The 16,507-nt window shown below is 40.0% G+C and overlaps 1 protein-coding gene across 1 annotated transcript in view; it reads left to right on the top strand.

The window, feature by feature from the left end:
- Positions 1-16,507, top strand: part of CHRM3 (cholinergic receptor muscarinic 3) — a 415,689-nt gene that overhangs the window by 118,095 nt on the left and 281,087 nt on the right. The window contains exon 2 of the mRNA XM_081299117.1: positions 8,781-8,888. The gene's annotated coding sequence lies outside the window, so the exon portion shown is untranslated. The remainder of the gene's footprint in view (positions 1-8,780; positions 8,889-16,507) is intronic.

The following is a 16,507-nucleotide window of genomic DNA, read 5'->3' as shown; positions in this document are numbered from 1 at the left end:
AGAATGAAAATGTCACCAATTAGAATATGTGTACTGATTCTCACACCTCTACATCTTTAACACAGGTTCACATGCGTATTACCTGATTTTATCCAGCTAGGCTGCTGAAGCTGAGGTGTTGATTCCACAGACTAGACTGGGAACTAGATGGCTGGAGAGGTTGATGTCCTCTACCAACACGCTGATGCCAGGATTAGCAGCCACATCTCACTTCCAGATGTCTGCCTGGAAGGTTCAACCCTATTTCTGATTTCAGGGACATTCCCTGACATAGGAAAAAAAAAATAAGTCATAGAGAGGACAGTGAATGAAACTTGGCCAAATCCAAACCAAGTTTGAATTATCCTTGTCTATAAAATGCGAGTACACATATTTTTAAGGTTAGGTAGAGGATTACATATGCAGTTCATATTTGGAACATTTAGCCTTTAAGGATGATCCACCTTTATTTTCTACCTTGTGTATTCTAGGCTCTTTCTGTTTCCTTTTTTCCTCTTTTGGGTCCTGTGCTTCCCCAGACCTAATGGAGTATGGTCTCTACCTCATGAAAATGCTCTTGTAATCTTGGCAGCAAATCCTTCAGGTTTACATGTTGCCCTGGGTTTGGGTTAGGCCTAACAAACCTGTCCTGGGAAGAGATTATTTTTCCTCCTGGTCTCCACATTTGCTTCTATGTGGGAATCTCTCTCACCAAATTTCTGACCCAGAGCTGCTGTTGACACCTCTGAAGCTTCTCTCCTAGAACAAGACATCGACCTCATGGAGGTCCACAGTGGGCAGAGCCACAGCTAACACCTGAGCAAAGGTGAGAGCTAATCAAGAGGCCACTGCCCTGGCCCTTTGGAGACAGGTTGGTGCAGCTCGACCTCAGACCTGACCTTGAATACAGCCTGGCCTGGAATTTGAGATGAGGCTGAGGCAGCTTTGATATCATAAGCAAGAGTCGATGCACAGCTTGCCTGGCTTTACGATAAACTTGCCAAGAGTGTGGAAGAGCTTTGCTGCTTGGACCCCACCATTGCCCTACTAGGTTTGAGCCTAGATATCTGTCTGTTGCATTACAGTCAAGGAGGAGGGATAACGCTGGATTTATATGGTCATCTTCATGGTTGGATCAATTACCAGTGCCCAAAACAGACAATGACTAGAGAGGCATGTGGCTGAAGCACCCTCCACTCCACAGTGCAGTTGGAAGTTCTAGCTGGAGGCCATGATTACTAACAGTCCCTTGGCTGAAGCCATGCTCCTCCCACAGCAGACAGTTGCTGTTGAGATGAACAGCACAACCACAGTCCACCCTGAGTGCTCATGGCAGCTGTGCTCCAGGAAGACCAAGGCTTCACAGCTTTGCCCATTGCCATTGCATTGACCATACACTTGACAGCTACTACACATCCTGGCAAGCTGTTCAGAAGAGGTTGCAAGGGAACTGTTTCATTTCAACCTAAATATATATTTTGCCATCATTGATGTATTTCCATAAAAAGCTTCAGCATTCCCAGAGTGGGTTTTATTAATTCTTAAAATGATAATCCAGTTCATTTTTTTCCCTCAGTCCTCAAGTTAGTTTTAAAGTTTGCCTTCTGTGAACTGTCTCTGGTGTCCCCAGAATATTCCAGATGTCTGAGGCATTCCTAAATTGGTAATTCTTTTGGACATTTGTTATAGAAATACCCTACTGACCTCTTCTCCAACCTGGACATCTCCTTATCTGGTGACCATAGTCCTTCCTTTTCCTTATTTTTATTTAACTTTTTCTTTTTTCTTTTTCTTTTCCTTTTCTCTTTCTTTCTTCCTCCCTCCCTCCCTCCCTCCCTCCTTCCTTCCTTCCTTCCTTTCTTTCTTTCTTTCTTTCTTTCTTTCTTTCTTTCTTTCTTTTTTTCTTTCATAGTTGTAGACGGACAGCATGCCTTTATTTTAAATGTTTATTTTTGTGCAATGCTGAGGATTGAACCCAGTGCCTCACATACGCTAGTCAAGCACTCTGCCTCTGAGCCTTAGCCCAGCCCCAGTCCTTTCTTTTCATCATCTACATTGTCACTATAATGGTCCCTCTTGGCATTCAGATTCAGAAATTAATTCTATTTATTCACCAAGCACTTATTTTATTATCTTTAATAAAGAATGTTCAGATGCATATTTCTGATAGGGAATTTTATTCCAATGGGCAATTTAATTTAGCTCTTGAATCCCACCCTTTCAACCCCCCTTCCTTGGATGCTCAGGGTCTGTGGTGCCAAACTGAGAGCTGCATTTGCAGAACTCAACTCCTGGGAGTTGTCCCATTGTTAGTAAAGGTCGGATGGGTTCCCACCTTCACCCATTCACTGGCTATTTGGGTTGAATTCTAGCCTATGTGAATCTCAGCTACTGTGAAATCCATATAATAATAACAATGTTGGAAGATTGTGAAGAAAAAAAAAAAAGATGCCTGCAAAGCACTCCCCGTCCAGGTGCTAGGCATGTGAGTGGGCACATATAAAGAATGGGAGGAAGAGGAGGAGGAGGGGAAAAGGCTAAAGAAGTGAGCAGAAGTATGTGGTGGCTGAACTAGGGAGCTTTGCCACAGAGTCTCTGGGAAGCCTGTCCAGTTACACCCCCCTTTCCTTCACATGGCTCTCGACATCCCTGTAATTACAAAGTGTGGCAAGAGTCTCTGAAAGCAGTTCTTCTCCTTTCTCCCAGGAAGATGCGATAGAAACTGCTTTCCATTTTCTCTGTGTTAGGCCTTTGCCCTGACTTCTGACCTCCTCTGTGCATTAGCTAAACTCTGCCTTGGCCCTCCATGAAAGGGTTTGACCACTTCTGTACCACGGTGACAGCTCTGATTCATGAGAAAGCCCTTTATCCCCTGCCTGCCACATGGATATTTCTACCCAATTAGATATTGTTGGCTCTAGATGTTAAATTTAAATGGGCTTAGAAGCTGCTCTATTTTGTGAATTGTATTTTTTTAAAAAACCTGCTGATTTTTGTCTAATTAATTGAACTGTCCTTACTAAATAGAAAAGAATCGCTGAAACACCAAGGCAAAAGTAAAATAAACATAGAAGTGAATCTTCAATACAACTGGTCTTTAAAGTTTAATAGCCAATAAATATGAACCTGAAGCGACAGTTGTCTCATTACAGATGTAAACACAGGCACATAAACCTAACTGCCAGCGCTTACATGCTCAGAATACGCCTCCTGCCTTCTTCGTGCCGCAGCCCTTCCCTTCAAGGCTGTATTTCTCTTTGATTTAGTATTCTCCACCTTAATGCTGTAGCTCTCCAGTAAAGGTACTAGAATAGTTGTTGCTAATTAAAAATAACTTTAAAGTCTTAACACAGAGGGAAAAAGTATATACTTTTCCAATACCCTTTCAATTAATGAAACCAGCAGGTCCCACCTGTCACCATGAGCCCCAGGCTGCCCCACCTGGTGTGCTGAAGCCAAGGGCTTATCCAACAGGAGGCTCTGGGCATGGATGGAGGGAAGAGCCCAAGGACCTGCTTCCCATTCATGGTGATGGGCTCCATAGCTATGTCCAGGTCATTTTTGATACTTTGTGACAAAATGCTTTGGATGACGCAGAATTCTTTGAATTTGTTGTGCCTTTGCTCAGTGATGAGAATAAGAGGACAGCATTTGCTTCTTGAATTAGTGACACTGGTCTGAAGTTAAGATGGCCCTGAGCTGGATACCTTGGCAGGTCTACCCTCCAGGCATCTCAACACAGCAGTCTCTCCTGTCAACTGTTCTTATTCTTTTCCAGTAAGAACTTTTGTTACTGTTATTATTGGGTTCTACTAAAGTCTGTCTCTCTAATCATCTATTTCTTTTTCTCTTCCTCGTGTCTGTATAAAGTATGTGTATATATTCATTAATATATGAAATAAATTTATTTTTAACACACAGTGGCAATTTTATCTTGACAAAATGTGCTGTGGTTTGGATGTTAAGCATCCCCTAAGGTCCTTGTACTTGAGCCTTGGTCCTCAGCCTGGAGCCATTGGGAGGTGGTGGAAACCTAGGTCTTCAGGTCATGGGGGCATGCCCTTGAGGGGAATCCCGCACTTTCTTTCCCTCTTTGCTTCCTGGCCAGGAGGTGAGCAGTTTGCTACACCACAGCATCCCACCATGATGTGCCACAGGCCCCAAAGTAAAAGGACTGCTCACCATGAAGAGAAGCTTCTTACAACTGAGCCAAGAGACAGTCCTCTCTGATTAGCAGGGAAATTCCTCAACAAAAAAACAGTAACATAATTTAACCTTTGCTTAGAGAAGTTACCACCATCACGGGTTGTTCGCTTTTATAATTGGGAAGCAATGACTCCACTTCAAAGAAAATGTCAGTAATTCTTTTTTCTTTTCAATTCTGCTTCTAAATGTTTCCATCATGAGTATTAACATATATAGACAGTTCCTATGAAAAACAATTATCTTCTTCAGAGAAGAAATGAGGAGTTTCCATACATGAGGGTCTGGGATGCTATCACCAAACCTAGAAATGTATACACATTATCTTTTAAACCTAAATTTGAACTCAAGTCTATTTGTACTGTCTTAGAGAAATTGAGTAACTTTAACTAAGTTAGCTACAATTACACAGTCTTCTTACTTTCAACACACAGCCCTCTAATTCTTACCTATGGACCATATATAATGTATATAACATTTTATACCCTGCATTCTTATGAACATTTCCTTATGGCAGCATTAACTTCTATATTCACTGAGGCAATAAAGCTTTGTATAAGTATTACCTGATTCCCTTCTGTTGGGTTGTATTATTAATAAGAGCAAAAGTAACCATTTATTAACTCTTTATGCAATAAGTGGTATGTTAAAACCATCTTTTACTAATGGTGAGAACAAGCTTAGTTTGGTCTGTGGAAAGACCTAAACTTCATCTTCATATCCTTAGGTTTCTGTTATTGGTATGACTTTAGTCAAAAAATATAATTACGTTTTTGCCTTCAGTATCCTCTTCTGAAACAATAAAGGCATGACAGCTGACTCAGCAGCTCTGCCTACCTGAGTCTGGCACATGGTTCATAGTCAAGAAAGGAGGGAAGATCGTTATCGGGAACTATTCATAAAACTGATTTGCCCACATCTTTAAAGGAAGAGATTGATGTTATTTTTTGCATATCCAGATGGCTCTCCAGATAATTAAATGGTCAGTGTCACCAGCAAAGTGCTAAGTGTTCATTCTTTATACACTAAATCTGCAACTCCACTGTCTTCCATTACTTGTTTTGTTTTATTATTTGCAATGTTTTGTTGGCTTTTTTTCAGTATCAGAACCTGTCTTGCACCTAGCAGGTAGGTCTGGAGGCACAGTTACACCCCAGGTGTGGCTGGCATGAGGGAGATGCCATCTGTTCAACAAGACTCAGGAGACACTGGATCCCCACTGCCAGGCCAGTCAGTAGGCAGAAATATATCTGGGCGTTGTTTTGTGTGTCTGTCTTCCTCTGAGACTGTAATAGTCATCTTGATGTGATGTTACATCAGTCAGAATGACCAAGACATATAGTCCCGGGAAAGACAGACTATAAATAGATAATGACATGATGTGAATTTTAATAATTTATGCACAAAATTTGTGGCAGTATATTTCAGCCCAGCAGACCAAAGATGGCTCTAATTTGATTTTAAGTTACATTTTTTTGTTTTTTTTTTTGTTTTTTATTTTGCAAATGAATCCCAGTTTACCACTTAGAGAAGGGCCCAGAATTCAAAGGTGTGGTGCCCCTGGAGACAGCAGGAGGATCAGAGTGAAGGGCACAGCATACAGAGCCCTCATGTCTCCCAGTCTTTTTCCTAGAGCTGCAATAATCCTGGTGCTCAGTTAGTGTGAGCAAAGGAGGGAGAGGAAGTAAGCTGGGCAGGTCTAAGAAGATAATCTGCTGGTGAATATCCAGCGACATGCAGCTCGCTAGACATTCCATGCACATTTGTTCCTACAACTCTCATAACAACCGTATTTTAGAGGTAATGGAAGTGGGGCTTGGGCAGCAAGGCCAGGTGTTCTAGGTCATGCAGCAAGACAACGTTGGAATTTGTGTTCAGAGCCAAGTTTCCAGCTCAGCCCCATCTTCTCTTCACTCTAAGATGCAATTAAATGGGAAACCACTTAGGTGTCTTCTCATTTATTGGGGCTTAACTTCTCTGAAGATAAAACTTCAGAATTTTGCTGTCTGTTCTCTCATGTTCTGTGGAGAGGACAAAGCAGAGGTTCTTACAATTCTTTGAACTTTCAACTTTCCTTGATGCTGTTCAGTGGTAGAGGCCTCCTCTCCACGAAGGCTGTGCTCCCCTCATGTGGCCTGGCGGACCCTGCTTAATCTTCCTGCCGCAGGCTTGTTTCACTCTGCTTCTTTGCCCACCTGTGCATCCTTGCTGTGTCTTCTCGTGGTCCTTCAGTGGGATGGGTGGAGTCTCTTTTTACCTGCTTAGATGTTTTCATTTGCTCTCTGCATCGTCTCTCTCAGACCTCCCCTGCGACAGCTGGTTAAGGTAATTGCCATCTGGAGGTGTGTCATGCAGGGAGGCAGTCAAGGCCCTGGAGAGCACCTTCAGGGAGACACTTGGTCCTGAACACTTAGCACTTTGCTGGTGACACTTGGTCCTGACCCGCTGGAGAATGGCACTCTCCTGGTGGCCAGCTTTCCCCATGCATCCTCCCTGGTCCAGCCAGTGTGCCAGAGAGGAAGTGTGGCTAACTTGACCTCCTCTCAGGTGCCTCCTCTAGGACAAAGCCCCACTGTCTCCAGAGAGATGCCCTTCCCTGTGGGACGCAGTGTCACTGGTGAATTATCCCTAAGGTTCTCAGCCCTCTTCTGGGAAGGAGATTTCGACTCCCGTCTTGAGTCTGCCTTGAGCAACCCCCTTCCTCTAACAAAATATTCTCTACATCAGTACCTCACAATTCTCTAGACCAGAAATCAGCAGTTCCCTTAAAGGATTAAGGGGTGTACAGTCAGCCCACATCATGGGCTCAACCCATGGTAGATCAAAAATATTTGGAAAAAATTTGCATCTACCCTAAACAAGTGCAGACTTTTTCTTGTCATCATTCTCTAGACAATACAGTATAAGAACTATTTACATAGCACTGACATTGTATTATGTATTATAAGTAATCCAGAGATGATGTCAAGTACATAGGAGAATGTGTGTGGATTATATGCAATACTGTGTCATTTTTAATAGATGACGTAAGCGTCCAAGGATTCTGGCATCCAAAGTGTTCTGAGCCGATCCCCCCAGAATACGAAGGCATGACTATATATGTATGTTTAGGCTTTTTGGGTCATACTGTCTCTGTCATAACTACTCAACTGTGTTACTGAAGCATGAAAGAAGCCAGAGACAGTATGTAAACGGATGGCTATGGCTGCCTTCCCATAAAACTTTATTTATAGACTCTGTAATTTGAAATTCAATTAATTTGCACAATCTTTTAAATTTGTTTCAAAATGTAGAGATGTAGATCCATTCTTAATTCACAGGCCACACGGAAACAGTGGGGCTGTCATCTGCTCCGCCCTGGCCACCATGCCACAGTCCTGCTTTCCCCAGAGGATAAAGTGGTCTCTCCATCAGGGTCCCCATGCTGGCTGTGTCTCTGCAGCATCTCCACTCCAAGGCAGCCACTCCTGGTTCCTAGTTGTCTAGTCCATGGTGCCTGCAGTTTCTGCCTGTGGCTTTGATAGTTTCAGTATTGCTATAGTTCTTCCCCGTGGTGCTGGGATTCAGGAAGGTGTGTAGGTCCTGTTAGAAGTGGGAAGTAGATTTTTTTTTCCTTTCTGAAAAATCATTTCACCTTTTTTCTATTTTGGAGGAAACTTTCTAAGTAAACTAACTGGCATGTAATTTTCTGAATGATTTCAGATTATTCATTCTGCCTTTTCTCCTTGCGGTTGTGTTGCAAACCAGAAGATAACATTGGCAAGTAAATTATAGGATTGACAAAACTGTGAATTTAGACCAAAAAAAAAAAATGGATGCTAATTCTGACTTTTGTGGCTGCTGTTAATTTATTCATGAACTCAGCAAAATTTTTGTTTCAATTCCTGTATCCTAAAGTGAGGTTTCACTTTATATCTATTTGACATACAAAGATCAATAGGGTATCATCCTGTATTTTAGAGAAGTGCAGGGGAGAAGAGAACCCATGAGACACATCTTTGTGTGATGCTCGTGCTGTCTCTCACATTTTAGGACACATGGCACACAAATCCCCACAGGAGACACATGCTGTGCACACTCAGAATGGTACAGTAAAGTAGCATGCTCCAGAGAGTGCTGAGACCTGGGCCAATTGCTGTATTATTAGATCCTTCGAATTTGTAAAATGAGAGGACTACCTAATTGCAGGTTTGTTGTGAAGATTAAATGAAATTTCATAGGCAGGCATAGGCTCAGCACTTTGGCCTCCTAAAAACTCTGTATCTAAGAACAAACTTTTTGTTTGTTTGTTTGTTTGATTTGTTTCTTATTGATAAATGTGTGGCTTTTCAGAAACATTATAGCAATTCACAAGTAAATTTACTTTTTGATCATATGTAACATTTATTAAACAGTACATTATTAAACAGTACATTCTCATGGTTTATACTTCATATTGTGTGCAAAACAGAGGTACGTAATGAATGTCTTTCCACTAGATTGCTTGTCAAACATCTATTACTATTATGCTACAAATGCAAAAGATACTCTGGTGCAAATGATATGAAATAATATTTATTGACTGACCCTTTTCATTTTTTTTTTGTGTGCCCATTTAGATATGCAGAGTAATGGCACATACTTCCGTTACAAGTTGCTCAGTGGCCTATGGACTGAATGAATGTATCCATCCCCATCATGATGTACAACATCAAGGCTCTTCACAAGTAGGTTTTTAAAATTTTTTTTTATTCAATTTCATTTATATGGAGCTAGTTTGACAATAAAATGTTTGCATACAATTGAAACAAAAACCTTGGTGACAGGTGATATGTATTCATTTTGTCATATTGTGACATAGTGCTTACATATAAGCAGGCCCTACAGTCAGACTTCCTGAGGCTGCAACCCATTTCTGTCATTTTCCAGCTTTACAAAGCTGGCAAGTCATTTAATTTCTCTGTGCCTTGGTCTTCTTATCTGTAAATAGGACTAGTAATGAGACATCTTATCACATAATGTGAATTACATAAATTAATTATGTCTAGTGTGTAGGAGCACTCTGCTACTCTTACTAAGTTACCAGTTAGTTCCCTGGGAGGATGAGATCAACATGAGGAGCAGATTTTAGAATCAGAAAGCCCAGGGTTCAAAACCATTTACGAGTTGTGAAAGCCTAAAGTGGTTATTAAACCTTTTTTTTTCTAATTTTTTTTTATTGGTTGTTCACAACATTACATAGCTCTTGACATATCATATTTAAAATTGTGGATGTGTTATTAAACCTTTTGAGGGCTTAGTTTCTAAGAAATGAAATGAAGCAAATAACCATAGTATTCTCTGTGCTGCATTTTGCTAGGCTGGTTTATCACAGCCGTGGCAAGGAATGGCAGCCATCACCTTCGCAGGAACTTGTGAAGACATTATCACAAATTATCATGTAGTGTGATGTTCGAGTAATGTATGGCAGGACTCCTCTGAATTTGAAACTGTTCTTGCCATATGTTGCATTTAGGGGACTTTTAGAAATGTGCCCAATTATAAGATCTCTTTTGTTAGATCCAGAATTTAAAAAAAAAAAAAAAGATGAACAAATAATTTCAATCAAATTACAAAATGCAAAAAAGACTCGGATTTGGCAACCTAATTAAAGAAAATAAAAATGCCCAAAACTCATGGGTTTTTTTAGGTCTGTCGGGGAGTATCAGAGCAATGTTTAATTTGTTATGAAGGTTGGGCTGTTACCAAATTATAAATGACTTTCCTTTTGAGGAGAGAAAGGGGACAAATAAGAAAGCAGGTGGAGGCCTAGAGTCTGCATCACAAAGGGCAGAGAATAAGGGCTTGAACTTTCACTTCCATAATCACATGTTCAAGATGGGATTCGGTATTTGTCTTATTACAAACCAGCTTAAGGTATTGTCCTCTGGGCTTGTATTGGACAAAGTTCAGTAGTTATAATGGGTGGCATTTTCCAAATGAGTCATAATTTGTTCCCAAGGTGGGAAGCACTGATAACCCAGGCAGTGGCAAGCCAAGAGCGTGGGCACATGCTTTGTGACCATCTTTCCAGCTAAAGGATTGCCTGGCTGACATGTCTCACTCAGACCAAAAAGCCAAGTCCTGCTCCCTCACATGTTAATTATAAACCCTTGGAAACAATGGCAGTGTTTGTTTTTTTCATCTCTGGATTCATCTGCCTAGGCAGCCAGGGAGTCTTTCACATGGAAATTCAACCAACTTGTTTCTCATGCAGATCATAAATGTTATCTAGGGCTGCTGTGCTTGCTCCCCTTTAGTCCTCTTGTTTATTTTTGCAGTAACTTTAGCCATAAGTAGAGTTCTCCCAGGATGAGGGCATTGCAGGTTGTGGAGGAGGCTTGGGGTGCTATCCATGTAGGAGCCCTGGTACCCTGGGAATGGTGCAGGCCTGCTGCTACTTTGCTGCCCCTGCAAAGGGGCTGTGGGGAGATGCCTGTGGTAATTCTTCTGTCCTGCTTCCCTGGGCCCTGCCTCCTCTATACTGCTAACCCCTAGACACTGCCAAAAGGCATATTAGAATTGAAATGCATTGCAAAGAAAAAGAAGGGTCGTGGGGCTGGACTGCCATTCCTACTGAATGCACAATTCCTCATGGATTCTTACTAATTTCAAGTTTTATTGGCCATCATATATTATTCATATTTACCTTAAAAATTATTTGTGACTTTAATAGTCTCCTTCTAAGAGAGACCAATTAAGTCAGATATCAATCTAATGCTTCTTAAAACAGTATCTCTAAAAACCAAGGAATGAGGTGTTTCACTCAGTATCGTAACCTTTAAGGTAGAGATGCGAGGTTTTCAGACTTGAAGTCTTATGTATCTTGGAGACAGAAAATAGAAGGAGTTGTCATCAGTGGGAGTTTGTGATCTGGCACACACTTTAACATAGCGTAATCATGGTGCAGGGAGAGACATAAGCTTAGGTATATGCTGTCCTGCCAATCAAGTGAAAGATGAGTCCCTGAAGGCCAGAGTCTGCTGAAGAGGCACTGGCAGTGGAATTGAGGCTCTGTGAATACCCCAGAAAGGTGGACTTCCCTGGTGTCTCCTCGGCCTCTGTGCTGACCAAGTCCCACCCAAAAATGCTCCGGCCTTACGTGACCCCCTGAGCCTCCTCATGATGGCACATGCTGTCTATCATCAAGCTCCCAATCTTCCTTCTAGTCACAGATTCACCTGCTCTGTCATCTATAGAACTTGAATCTTCCTTTTAAAACTGACTATTCCCCCTCCCTTTTTTCTGCACCTCTATACTGTGTACATGCCTCTCTGACAGATTATGCTCAAATCTTTTGCAAGGATTGGCTAATGAATCCACCAACCTAGTTACACCGTCAGCTTATGGAAGGCAATCCCTGTTTTACTCCTGCATACTTTTCCAGTGTCCATCATTCGACAAGTAGTTACTGGCTAACTTCATAATTCAATGATTAATAATAACCTGTGTCCTTGGATTAAACAAGGAACCATTGTGTTTGCCATGGTACAAAGATGTCTATTAAATATCTTTCAGTATGGATATTATCTTAAATTGTTATTAATCTGTAAAGAGCATAACAATTAAAATGAAAAGTGGTAACTTTAAACCTATCATGAGGTTCATGTCAGTTAAAACACTGAGGGCAAAAGATAACAAGTCTTGAAAATGCATAACTGACTCTACTTAGTAGTTTATCATTAAGCATATTGTTTTTAGAAATAGCATTTCAGTGGTGATAAGAAATTACCTGACCTCATATTAGCTGAGGGTAGAATGACTTCCTCCATGAGTTAGTGAGAGAAAAAAAAAGACAAAAGAAAGAAAATAGAGGTTAAGGATTTATTATAATAACTATTGTAGTTATTGTAATTGCTTTTGTCCAACACTCCAGCCCTGAGTTTGTCAGAAACTATTTTAAAGTACCACATATGAAAGCATCTATTTATGTGTGTATATATAGAGATATACTAAATATAATGCTTATGTACTCTTTACATAAACATTTAAAATATATATTTCATATGTCTAAGGAAGACTCCTACTATGAATCTAATTTGGTAAAGGTGGAAAATGTGTGTGTTATGTGTAATTCTTGTAGGCTTGAGCTATTTGTTTAAAAATACAGTGAGAAATAATAGAACCCCCCAAAAAGTACTCTGTGTCAAATGAGTACTGAACATCACTCAGAAGAGGGCTTAAAATTAGTTGATCTAAATGTGTTTTTTCTTGGATTTTTGCACACAGCTTTAACAAGGAAGACCATAAGTTTGCTAAAACAGTGTTTTAAGGCTGTTTGATTCGTGTGCACAGTCATCTTTAGGAGTCCAGCATAGGCTGATCAGGAAGAGTTACAAGTCCCACAAATTACCCAAGCAAGGATAGGCAAGGGAAAGGCAGAAGCTAACCAAGACATTGAAGAGGGGAGAATGGACTGATAGTGCACTCCGGTTTTCAACGCATAAGCTATTTTGGATTGACATACCTCAAGCAAACAGGACTAATCTTTTAATAAATTGTGTATCCAGTAGTGTAAGCAGAAATATAATGGGTCCACAGGCAGGGTCACCTTATTAAAGCTTTGATTTGTCCAAGAAGGGAAAGCAGTATAGCAAGAAATAAGTGTGTATTTTTTTTATTATCACTAAAGGCAATAATACTTCACAAAATGGCAGGTCATTTATTAATAATTTTTTAAGTCTCTATCTTATGAGTTGGAAGATTACAATGTCTTGGTGACCAGTTTCTGACATTCTTTTCAGGAAACAGACTTACACTTGCCTGTTGAGATTTATATATATATATATATATATATATATATATATATATATATATATATATTTACAAACAAGAGGTCCAGAGTGTGTATCTGGGCGTGGAGAGACAACATTAAATGTGTGTATATATGAACAGTAATAAATTGGTTTTAGACAAAGAAAATCATTCAAATAGCAAGAATTCTTGCATTCAATTTTTCTTAAAGTCTAATTTTAGATAAGAAAGTCTAACATTTTTACTGTTAAATATCACTAAAACATCATCTTTTGATCATTTCTAAAAATGAACTTTGTGATAAAATAATCAGTGTCTTGGTTTTAAAACGGTTCCTGTGTTTCTGATATTCCTTTCTTTACTCATCCTAAAATCCTTTCTTTACTCATTCCTTACTTCACTCCTAAAAATAGGCACTGTAAAATGTAAAGGAGAATTCCTCCAGCCTTATATTCCATTTGTTGATCAGCAGATTGCATTAAAGAATACCATTAATGCCCTGAGGACTGGATGGGGAAACTGACAGCATCGCACCCAAGGAAGATGAGCAGACGGGGGACTGTTGTTTAGTCGAGCTTGGAATCCTGTCTGTGCTGAAGTATGGAGTGGCACAGAAGTGTTAGCTTTTAGTACCTAATCACGTGGCTGTTGTCTGTGGAAGAAAAGTCACTGGTTCATGAACACTCCTCAATTAAGAATATAATATGGAATGTGCACTTATAGCTAGGACAAGGGGCAGCTCAAAAATTGGAAAAGCGAGTGTCAACCAGGCAATGTGCTGGGCCAGTTTTCCCACTGGAAAGAAAATCCATCATTTTGAGTGATATTTGAATACAAAGTAATGATATCTTTCTGTGTTATGCTGAACAAGTCAGTAGGTGTCTAAATTTGTTGAGTAGATTGAAGTGCTAGGTAAAATGGACTGTTTCTCTTGGGGGAAAGGAAACTGTGTGTGCCCTTTTTTAAATACTTTCTTTTAAAAAATGTGTTTTTCTGCCCATGAAGCAAAGATTCATGTTTGAAAAGTCAGCTGCCCTTTTAGGTTCTCTGAATGCATGATTTGGGTGGTTTTCCTAAATCAAGATTATTCAGGATTATTCAGCATTCATGACTAAATCAGCATCAACACACAAATGAGCCACAAAAAAATTTGGATACTTTCTTGAAAATTCATGTTTAAGTTAGCTTTCATAAAAAATACAGATTTTAAAAATAATGTGGTCTGATGATAATGTCTAATGGTTTTTCAACAATGGGGCAACACAGTGTTGGGGTGAAGAAACACAAATAGTGTCTCAATGTGAATTTTGCTCTTTTCCCCTACTTTACATAGGCAGCAACAATAAAAAGGTTTCTACCAAAGTAAAAATCATTAACAAAGAATTTTGGGGTTTCTACCCTAAGCACTAACAACTAGACCATTATACAACAAAGAATAATAGTCTAAAAAAATGATTAAATCTCCCCTTGAGATTAATATTCCTAATCCCAAGACTCTAAAGTGCACTGTCAGAAGCCTCCTTAGCCAGCAGATACAGCCCAGCTTCCAAATTAAGAGGCACATAAAATCAGTCACATAAGAATCTATGACAAGAGTTGGGCATGGTGGCACATGCTTGTAATCCCAGCAGCGTGGGAGACTGAGGCAGAAGGATTGTTAGTTCAAAGCCAGCCTCAGCAATTCAGTGAGGTCCTAAGCAACTCAGAGAGACCCTGTCTCAAAATAAAATATAAAAAGTGTTGGGGATGTGGTTCAGTGGTTAAGTGCCCCTGAGTTCAATTCACAGTACCAAAAGGAAAAAGAAAAGAAGAATCTGTGGCAAGAAAACACATTATATGTAAAGAGTTTGGAATTGTTAATATTTTTCTGGTTTTTTCTTTTGTGTGTGTTTTGTTTTGTTTTGTTTTGTTTTTACATTTCCCTGGGACATTAACACAGAGCAGAGAACACAATAGAAGCAAATAATGTTAATTGAATGATGCCGCTGAACACTAATTTCTCCAGGAGATCTGTTACCAACTTAGAATATATTAATAAAGGAATTTTTATTTTAACAGTAATTGCACCGCAGACTTTAATCTCATTGTTTTACTGATTTGAGAGACTAGGAGCCCCTTGAGGGGCTGTTCTGAGTTGGGTGGAGTCCTACTTAAGTGGGAGAGAGTGTCATCTTCCTTTGCTCTGATTCTTTCTTGCGTTAAAAATCTGATAAAGGCATCTGATGATCTCTCTCCTGTCACTTATATTTCTGTGTCCCAACTGACTGCTAGGGAAAACTAACCCTTATCTCTGCATTCCCTGTCAGTTTCCTTCAGACTTCCTTCAGAACTCACCCTCCTCTTTGCTTTGCCACATTGCTACTTGGCCCTGTGGCTTTAACCCTTGGCTACTGCAGTGAGCTGCTCGATGCTCTAACTCTAGTGTTACTCCCTCCTGCTACATCCTTGCCCTTGAACTTCCTTTCCAATGCAAGTCTGAATATTTCACCTCTGCATAAATGTCTCCCATAGCCATGTTCCTTGAATGTTGAGATTAAAATATGACCTATTTTCAATGGGAATAAGAGACCCTACAATGACTGATCTCAAGAAGTTCTCCAAATGCATATCCAGTCAGCCCATCTCATGCACCTAACTTGGGGCCTTGGTCAGCATCCCACACAGTTAAACATTTCAGCTCCTTTATGTTTGAAGGCTATTGAACTAGCTCATGTCCTCTGCCAAGAGGTCGTCCCCTATTCTTCCACCTGGAAAAATCTGCAACATGCCAGCAAAAAGTTTTGCCTCATGAGGGAATTCTGAGCCCCCAAGTCCGCTCCTTTGTGGTATTTACTAAGTATCTAATAAATAAAATTGATCATGCACTGTCTAGATATTCATCCTCCTGTTCATAGTTAGTGAGGTTCTCTTGCATACTTACTGCCCATTCTCTGTAAAGAAACTTTCACAGTGTGTGGTTCCTGGAGAATGCTCATTAAGTATGGATTTGTGTCCAGAAACATCAAGGGCAACTACTGGTCATCCTCCATCAACATGGCCTTGCTAGTCTCCATACTCCTACATCTGCACTGGTGTAAACTACCACCAGCCTGTAATGACACCAAATGACTTGCACAGTCTCCCATCATTTTTTCTTAACTCCCTTTCCCCAAGTCTGTGGGCTTTCTAACCTGTGGAGAGGTCCTGTTCACAAAGCAGTCTTGTCCCCATTACTCAGTCTATAGAAAGCTATTAATAACTAATTGGTGCTCTGGGCCTGTATACAATTTAGATGCACCAGTTTTTGTATCTAATTAGAGTATTTCTACATTCTGTTTCTTAAAGGTGTCTTCTAATGTGCCTTGTATACTTAAACAATTATGTTAAAATTAAAATTTAATCAATGTAAAACATAATTTCCATAATTGTTTTATTACAGAATCAAAAACGTTTAATTGTGTGCCAGTAATGGACAGTTAAAACACTACATCAGATTTACACCTCAAATTCTGAGGGGCTGGTTTTATTTTAACCAGCACAGATATTTTGTTATAGACCTAATGTTACATTCTTA

The sequence above is a fragment of the Spermophilus citellus genome (assembly GCF_964194105.1).
Source record: "Spermophilus citellus genome assembly, chromosome: 6".
Classification (NCBI taxonomy): Eukaryota; Metazoa; Chordata; class Mammalia; order Rodentia; family Sciuridae; genus Spermophilus; species Spermophilus citellus.
Note: the sequence above shows the minus strand (reverse complement) of the source record. Positions and strands in the feature narration are given on the sequence as shown.